The sequence below is a fragment of the Phoca vitulina genome, unplaced genomic scaffold, assembly GCF_004348235.1.
Source record: "Phoca vitulina isolate PV1807 unplaced genomic scaffold, GSC_HSeal_1.0 scaffold125, whole genome shotgun sequence".
In the NCBI taxonomy this organism is placed as follows: Eukaryota; Metazoa; Chordata; class Mammalia; order Carnivora; family Phocidae; genus Phoca; species Phoca vitulina.
Window position 1 is genome coordinate 400591 of NW_022589828.1, and position 9391 is coordinate 409981.

Consider the following 9391-nt stretch of genomic DNA (forward strand, 5'->3'; position numbering starts at 1 on the left):
GGGGAGGGGGCGGGGCGAGGGCAGGACAGATGGGGGCGGCGGGAGCGGGGCGAGGAACGAGCGGAGAGGCGGGGCGAGGGCGGGGCGAGGGCAGGGCAGAGGGAGGGGCATGCAGGAGAGGGGGCGGGGCGAGGGCCGGACAGAGGGTGGGGCAGGCGGGGGCGGGGCGAGGACCGAGCGGAGTGGCGGGGTGAGGGCGGGGCGAGGGCAGGGCAGAGGAAGGGGCAAGCGGGGGCGGGGGTAGGGGCGGGGCGAGGGCAGGACAGGGGGAGGGGCATGCAGGAGAGGGGGCGGGGCGAGGGTAGGACAGGGGGCGGGGAGGCGGGGGCGGGGCGAGGACCGAGCGGAGAGGCGGGGTGAGGGCGGGGCGAGGGCAGGACAGAGGGAGGGGCGGGCGGGGGCGGGACTCCCCGCGGCTGGTCACTGTCCCCGCGGAGGGGGAGAAGGGGGGAGGACGCGGTGTGGTGGGAAGACCCCAGGATCATGACCTGAGACGAAGACAGACACTTAACCACTGAGCCACCCAGGTGCCCCATAAATCTCATTTCTATCGCTCACTCCTCACTGCCTCATCTTTAGCTTCAAAATTGTCTTTCAATTGCTATTCAGAAACTTAAAGATCTAGTGTAGAAGGCCCGTGGTGCAGTCACAGTTCAGCCCCGGCTTGGAACTGCTAGACGAGCCGCTGGGGACATTCCATCACCGGAGGGACCACGCTGTTATCTCTCCCTCGAGGTTCTGAATACGGTTTGAGTAGTGACACACAAATTAAATTTTGAACAATTATTTTTAAAGGCCTTTAAATCATAAAGATATTTATTATCTCAGTATTGAATTAGCCTGTTAACCTTAAAAACAAAAACTGCCAATTATTTTACCAGCAAAAGATGGGTTTATTTGGGAATAAAAGAGAATTTCAGTCTGGAACAAACAGGCTATGACAAAACCATAGGCAAATCCAGAGAACAGAGGAGAAATACGCTCTTATAAGGAGAAAAAGGGTAAGTTGGGAAGACAGTTACAAATGAAAAGTCCATTGGGATAAACTGGGAGTTGAAGTATGGTGGCTTATTGGCTGAGCTGAGGTTGGGGGGACGAGGAAAGCATCTCTTCCTGTGGCTGGAATAGTAGAATAGTATCCATTTGCAAGGTCAAGTCCATGCAAGGTTAACTCCCTCTCTTCATGTTGGGTCTCCAGTTGGAATGGTAGGGCAGAAAGTGTTGTTGGGTGGACTGGGGAGAACCCCGGGCCCTGACGCCTCTGCCCAGCCCAGCCCCATGATGTCCCTGGGAGGCTCTTGGTCTTGCCATGAGAAAGAATTCAAGGACAGACCAGACACAACAGTTGAGAGGTGCAAGTAGAAAGCTTATTAAAGTGAGAGATTGTGAAAGCAGGTGAGCTCAAGGGAGAGTTGCCCATTCAGGGTTTGGGTTACCATCTTTCACCGACCTAGGGGATGGAATATTTATTACGGGGGAGGGGTGGTTTTTTTTTTTGGTTTTGTGACTTTTCACCCTTACTTGGTCAGGGTTTCCCACCTGCCTTCTTTGTCTTGGGCCTGTCTGATGGAATCTGGCTTCTTGTGGTTTTGTTTTGGAGTGCTACCAGGACCAGCCTCTAACTTCCTCTTTGTTGGTCTCCACGCATCCTGTTGGAACCTAACTAACTGCCTACCGTAGCAGGATGGAGTTAGTTACTTCCATCAATCAAATTGTGGAGTCTTTAATGTCCATGGCTATATCTCTAGTCTGCTAGATTTTGTGTTTCAATTGACTTGCATATTGTATTGGGCTTGAGAAACAAGTATCACATGCCTTCTAGAGCCTCTGCTGATTTTGAATTCCCTTCACAATACATACATCTGATACTTTAAATAATCAAGGAGGGAGGGATAGAAAAAAGATTCAGAACAAAGGAAGAAGAAAGAAGAAGAATACATTTGTTTTTATTAATCTGGGGAACATAAGACGATTAGAAAGTGTAGGGGAGGAAAAGTTTTCTTTCTATCCTTCTAGGTTCTTTTGGCTAGTCTATTATTTAAATTGACATAAAACAGGTCAATAGGACAAAAACAAATTTGATTTCTTATCTATGGGAGCCCCAAAGATAAGAGACTCAAGGGCAAGTTGACTTATATGCCATCCTGAGCTAAAGAATGGGATGGGGGTCTGGGGCTTCAAAGAGAAGGAAGACAATTCACAGGAAGATGGGAAAAGCAAATGTTTGGTGAGCAAATGTTTGTCATGCCAGGCAAAGACAGTGGGACACAGGGAGGACTTTGAACAAACAGGCCCTGCTAGTCCCCCCCAGCTTACCACACCTGGCCCATACACTTTATAATTATCTCTGCTAATAGCTCTCTTCCTGGACCAGGCCCTCTATCTAAATTCTTTTAGGCAGTTGGGTCCAAATGCCAAAGTAGCACAACCTAAGTGGCATATTCTGCTCCCCTTCAAAAGCATGTAAACTAAGGAAAGCATAAAAGATTTTAAAATGTTCCACCTGACCACAGTACTGCAATTAAATACATATATCCCCAGTTTTATAAATAGGTAAACTAAGAGTCAGAACTAAGTGACCTGATCAAACACGTCTCCATCTCCACTAACACTCTCCTGATTAGCTTGCAGTTAAACAGCTTATATAAGATTTCATATATGTCAGAAAAAAATTGTCAAAGACTTAAAAATGGACAACAGAAATTATTGGGTCCTTGCCTTAGTGAAGTGCTAGGCATTGTCTGCCAGACCCTCCGGGAATTATCTTATTTTATAAGAACGTGCACCTTTAACTGACTTTCTATTCACTAGGCTTTTCTAGAACTCTATGATGGTAGAAGTTAACTTACAGAAAGTGACAATAACGCAAGTGATTCTTGCTTATATCAGCACAAAAGATTTTGCTCAGTTGAGATACAATTTTGCCCAGTAGAAGAGATAACCCCAAACATTGTTTTATTGCCCTATAGGATATTAACCAGTTTTGCATATTTTAGCAACTTATTTCAGCATTTCTGATTGTGTGTTGTCTGTTCTTCATACTCTTCTTTCAAGCATTTCTATCAGTTTACCCATTAATTGGTGAGATATATGAAATCTTTGACATTGTGTTCATATTATATTTGTTTAAAAGTCAAGTTGTTAGCTTTTCATCTGATTGCTGACACCAATATGTTTTGAGAATTTAAAAGAGAGAAGGAGAAAGAAGTCGTGACTGAGATGTCAAGGGCATCTGGACAGAGCCGTGACCCAAGGTGGGCGGGCGATTGTTAAGTTGCTGAAAATACCAGTGTTCGGAGGATATTTCAGGCCCCCTCAGAGTCCCACTCCCCACTAATGAAACTTTTTGAGATAAAGTACTGTGAGGGAGCGTGCGGGAGAGTCTGTGAACCTCGGGGAGAGCCCCCTAGACGGTGGTTCCCACACGGCGCGGATCAAACCTGCATCCCCAGCTCTGACGTCTAAGGCCCGTCCTGCAGGTCTCGGCCAGCAGGGTTGGGGGGCAGCGGGAGAAAGACCTCCGGAGGGCTGTGGGCGCCCGGACTGCAGAGCTGCGTTCATCCTGTCGCCAACTCGCTGTTTCCCCGCAGGCCTCGTCCGGTGCCAGCTTTGGGTTTTGCAGGTCGTGCCCAGTGCTTGTTCGCTCCAGCACCTGCTAGAAGAAGCTCCCCGCTCCCTTCCTGGATGGGAGGCCTTTGATCACTGACAGTTGTTACTTCGCACAGATCCAGCGTGTCGTGTCAGGATGGCCGAGTGGTCTAAGGCGCCAGACTCAAGCACCTGCTTCCCGCACTGGGACTTCTGGTCTCCGCATGGAGGCGTGGGTTCGAATCCCACTTCTGACACGGCTCTTTTTCGTTCTTGCCAGACTCATCAAACATTTTCACCTTGAGGTCCTAGTCTCATTCTTCCCGCTCTCCCCGTCCTCGCAGCCCCATCTCGATTTCCCCGCACGAGGGCAGCACCCTCCGTTACTTCGTCCTTCCCCTCCCCCCACCAGACCTCTTCACAGGCAGCAGCATCCGGCCTACAGCACGTCGGAAGGCATCTCTCGCACCCCAGCCAGGGAGCTGACCGATGAAAATTCTCCATTAGAGAACCTGCGTGTCTCCACAGCCCGTTGGGCGCATTTAAACATCTCAGAGCCACCAGTGACCCCCTCTTCCTGGGGAGAAGGCGGCAGTGATTTCCATCAGAAGGTCATGCCTTGTTCTGCCAACCTGGTGACCTTGACGAAGCCTGGGAACTCGTCTTAAAAACAAACAAAACAAACAAACAAACAAATACAAGGTAACCAGAAAGCCCTCCCTTTCCTGGGAGAGACGTGCAGCCAGATCCTGTGGTCTGTGGGAGGAAGATGCTACATTGTCTGCCTTGCCATTGGGAAAGTAAAGGCCAATCTCCTGCCTGACCATGAGAACGAGAAGACCGAGGCTTTCTTGAGTAGTAGCTCAGCTGAAGAGGCTCCCACACATCCGTCCTAGGCTTTTCCACTGGGAAAGTTGTTACCGGACAGAGAACTGGTTCCCAGCTCAGGTTGGCTGCTCGCAGCTGGAAAATCAGTGCTCAGAGACAAGTGACGATGGGAAAGGGAAGCCGGCAACCTGGGAAGATGGTGGACTAATGTCTCAAAGACCATCTTCCCTGTCCAGATGTTGCTGGAAGGCTGTGGAGGGGAAGGCATGGGGAAAGGGAGGGGGCTACATGCAGGAGAAACAGGTGCCCAGGCGGTTACTCATATGTGGACATGACCCTGAACAGACTTGCTGGACTCTGAGCCGGCTATTTTCGAATGCAGCCAGGCCTTATCTTCTGGGAAAGTCTGGTCCTTCACTCCTCAAGGCCAGTGGTCCGCAAATCTCAAGGAAAGTAGGTTATTTCTGCTACAGTTTAAGGAACTTAGGTCAGCAAGCAAGAAGCGCATAAGCTTGAAGCAAGTTAACCCTTAAGACTGGTTGGAGTGCTGTTACAAAATTACTGGGAAATTCACTGCTTTTCCCCACAGAGAGAAACTGAAAGAAACAAAACAGAATCAATAATACATCTGCTGGAATCGATTTGCAGCCTTTGTGTTTTTATATTAGTGAGAAAGATATACCATACGTGTAAATACATACATTTTCTGGTTTTGCCTTTTGCCTTTAAAAGAGTATCAACATACCTTATGTTGCCATCGTGCAGGCTGAGTATCAAATGACACATTGGGGAACGGGGCAAATACTCAGATCACTGCTTCCACATTTCTATCAAGCTCCATAACAGTTTCCTGGCTAGAGGGAGCCTCAGAGGCCTGTACTCCTTGTCTTCAGCAGGTGTTGGGTACTTTACAAAGGGAAGCAAATGTTGCAAAAGGATTTTTATTTTATTTTAGTTTTTTTAGGTTTCCCTATCTAGCCAAAAATATACTGTGGATGCTTTGAAACACAGAAAGTAAAATCAGTAACAGAAAAATAAACAGTCCCAACTCAAAACAATGATTGAAAAAGATAAAAATGGAGAATACGGGGAAAAATAATTTAGAATTTCATCATTTCAGAGGAAAGGTAAAGCAGGAAAGAGTGGTAGGTGGTTATAAATTTGTAGACGTGAGAAGGAGAGTGTAAGAAAAGGAATTTAATCATCTTGGGAAGGGGAAGGGAGGCTTTGAATTCAAAGAAGTAAATTAATCACACTTGGCTGTCCATGACTCACTTTTGTTATTAGTCCATAAAAGGTCACTCCCAGTTATACTTTGATGCATTGTTTTTCTCTGTCATGCCTGGTATCCAACCCTTTCTTCTCCCCCAACATATAGATCTTCTGTAAAGTATTTAATATTATTCTTTAGAAAAAAAGCTATTCTTCTGCACAGCAAAACAATTAACAGAATAAAAAGACAACCTACAGAATGAGAGAAATATTTTGCAAACCGCCGTATTGAATAAGGGGTTAGTATTCAAAATGTGTAAAGAATTCATACAACTTAATAACAACATAACAATCAATCTGATTTTTAAATGAGCAGAGGAACTAAATAGACATTTTTTTCCCAAAGAAGACATCCAAATGGACAACAGGTACATGAAAAGGTGCTCAACATCACTAACTGTCAGGGAAAAGCAAACCAAACTCACAATGAGATTATCATCTCACACCTGTTAGAATAGCTATCATCAAGAAGACAAGTGATAACAAGTGTTCGGGAAGATGTGGAGAAAAGGGAGCCCTTATGCGCCGTTGGTGGGAGTGTTAACTGTGGAGCCACTCTGGAAAACAGTATGGAGGTTCCTCAAAAAATTAAAAATAGAATGATCAATGACACAGAAATCCCACTTCTGTGTATTTATTCAAAGAAAATGAAAACAGAGTATCAAAGAGACATATGCACTCCCATGTTTATTGCAGTATTATTCACAATAGCCAAGTAACCTTTGTCTGTCAATGCATGAATGGATAAAGATGCGAGAAATATATATATAGATATAGATATAAAATTATATATAATATATTTTATGTGTATATTTATATATAAATATATAAAATTATATATCACTATATATACCCTTCAATTTATGTATAGAATATAGATTTATCTATATTCTCTCTATATATATATATATATTAAAAATAGTATTTAGCCATGAAAAAAAGAGGAAATTCTGCCATTTGAATCAACATGGATGGACCCTGAGAATATTATGCGAAGTGAGATAAGTCAGAAAGACAAGTACTACATAATATATTTTATAGGTGGAATTAAAAAAGGATTGTGAAAGCAGAGTGTAAATGGTGGATACCAGGAGGTGGGAGAGGGGTATGAGAGAGATATTGTTCTAGGGTACATATATGCAACTAGTAGATACATACTTCCTAGAAATCTAATACACACTGTAGTGATTATGGACAACAAAATTGTGCTATAAACACTAAACTTGTCAAGAGACTAGATCTTAATTGTTCTCAGCACTAGAAGAAATGATAATTATGTGACCAGACAGAACTATGTTGTACAATATTGTGTGTCAAATATATCTCAATTTTGAAAAAAGAAAAATATGCTACAAAGACTATACTAGGTAAGACCAGCCATGGAGCTGAGCTGGAATTTCACAGAGGTACATCTCCAGGAGAGACACTGCTGAATAGTAATTCAAAAGCTATACAATACAGGAAGACAAACTCATTTAAAAGCAACCTGCAAAAATCTAAGATCTTAATTTTAAGACCAAGATTTTAGCCTATGTAGAACTTCATAGGATGCATTTTTTTAACTTCAAAAAATGAAAGAGAAGACATCTAAATCACATAATTCTGAGATAATATTTCAGAGGGAGCTATTGATTTAGTAAATTTTAACAGCATGGCCGTTTCCCTGCTATTGCCGACCTAAGCATTTTCAACAGTGTCAGCGAAAAGCCAGGACCCAACGTGCGGATGACCGGTCCACCGTGGATACGGCTCCTGAGAACATCCCAGCATTCTCCAGTGAGGGGCTTTTCCTTCGTGGAGAGTCGGGGTGTGCAGGGGGAACAAAAGCGGAGTTGTCAGAAGTGGGATTCGAACCCACGCCTCCATGCGGAGACCAGAAGCCCCAGCGCGGGAAGCAGGTGCTTGAGTCTGGCGCCTTAGACCACTCGGCCATCCTGACACCGCGGCGGCCCGGTCTCGAAGCTTCCTCCCTGGGCTTCTGGCCCCGCGCTCCGCGCCCGCTGCATCGCGGAAAACGACCGTTCCCGGGCCTGGCGGGCGAGGCGCGGGCTCCGAACTCAGATGCAGAAACGCGAAGACCCGAGCCGTTCCTGCGGGCCTGGAGCCCAGGGCGCCGGCGGCTGGGGGCGCCCCTCCTGGGCTCTCCCCGCAGCCGGGCCTCGGTCCTCGCAGCGACCCCACCTGGGACCTGGACTGCATGCCGGTCACCGTGACCTCGGTGACTCGGACCCGCATCCTGCAGCCCAGGTGGAGGCTGCTCCAGGGTCGCGGAGACTCAGCCGACAAACGCCTTCCCCACTGCCGCGGGCGCCGGCGCTCCTCATCGAGAGCCCCGTTCAGTGCATTTCGAGGCGTTCGTCCTGTCGTCAACCGCCCCGGACTGTGAAGCCACCGCCCGCAGCCACGCGTCAGCTTTCATTTCCGCACACGGTTCGGGATCCGGCTCGGTGCCCTGCCCCGCGGGGTCGCCCGGGCGCTGCGGGGTGGGCCTGTCCCTCCTTTCTCTAGAGCCCTCGGAGGCTCTGCATCAGCCGCCCTGGGGGCAGCAGCTCTTCTGAAACATAAGGCTGGCCGTTTAGGGCTGGAAAAGATACGTTTCAGTGCCTGCGGAAATGAAGTAGCCAAAAAAGAAAAAGAAAAAAGCAATAACCTTGGTGCAACTAGTATTCTCGGATTACACTGTGGAGGAGAGAAACAATGTAACATTCCGGTAAATAGGAGCCTCAACAGGTTTCTATAATTAGACCGCCAGGGTCTATATCCACAGGATGCTTAAATTAGTAGACATCACTTTTAAATCTAACTTAAAATTAATTTTAATTTCTTCATCTGTGACTCTAAAATTGAGTGGGAAATATCTTTCTTGAAAATTAAGTTATTATTTGTAGATGTTACTTTTTTAATGGGACTGTATTTCAGCAGGGCAGTTGCAACAGTATGCAAAATAAGTGTCTATTTTGATATATGCCTATGTTGAATTTTTGCATATTGCTTCCTATACCTGTTTGAAGTCTATGTATGTATTTTCTATGAAATGAAAACTTCTGAATATAGCTTTAAAATATCTGGGATACTTGAAAATGGATGTTACTAAAATGTAATGTGAATATAGAATTGCAGCTGAAAATATGCTATAATCCAGTTGTCTTGGATAGATGGGTTCCTACACAGCACAGTCAATATTTCATGACCTTCTGGGTAGACTATTTCCTAACACCTCTTTATTATTAATTTATTTTCTCAAGTTTTTCTTTACAAGTTCAGGGGAAATTGGTTAAGGGAAATCTGAGGTAGTAGGGGCTCTGAGTTCAGCCGTAGAAAGCCTGTGACCGATTGTGTTTTCCAAAGATGGCCATAGCAACATAGTTCATCCCATGTGCTCTTCCTTTGAAGTGATTTGACACATTTCCTTCCAGAGATAGGGGTCTGTGTTCCCTCTCACTGAATCTGGAAAGATCTGTGATGCGCTGGAATTGATGCTGTGGGACTCCCCAAGCTAGCTCACAAGAGCTTCCAACGGCTTTCTCTCAGAACGTTTGTCCCCCGAACCGAGCCACCATGCTGCCAGAAAGCCCACAGGGAGGGACCCTGTAGAGAGGAGCGACTGCCAGACATGTGAGTAGGTGACTTCCTGCCCCCAGCCTTCTAGTCTTCCAGTCGGGTCTCCAGAAATCAGGAGCAGAGACAAGCTGTGCTCTGCCCA

The 9391-nt window shown here is 46.2% G+C and overlaps 2 non-coding genes across 2 annotated transcripts; one reads left to right on the forward strand and one right to left on the reverse strand.

Annotated features, from left to right (window-relative positions):
- Window positions 1-3739: 3739 nt before the first annotated feature.
- Window positions 3740-3845, forward strand: TRNAL-CAA. The gene is made up of 2 exons: window positions 3740-3777; window positions 3800-3845. It is a non-coding gene; the product is annotated as a tRNA-Leu (tRNA).
- A 3676-nt stretch (window positions 3846-7521) lies between these two features.
- Window positions 7522-7627, reverse strand: TRNAL-CAA. Its single transcript has 2 exons — window positions 7590-7627; window positions 7522-7567 (listed from the first exon to the last, which is right to left on the reverse strand). It is a non-coding gene; the product is annotated as a tRNA-Leu (tRNA).
- Window positions 7628-9391: the final 1764 nt, after the last annotated feature.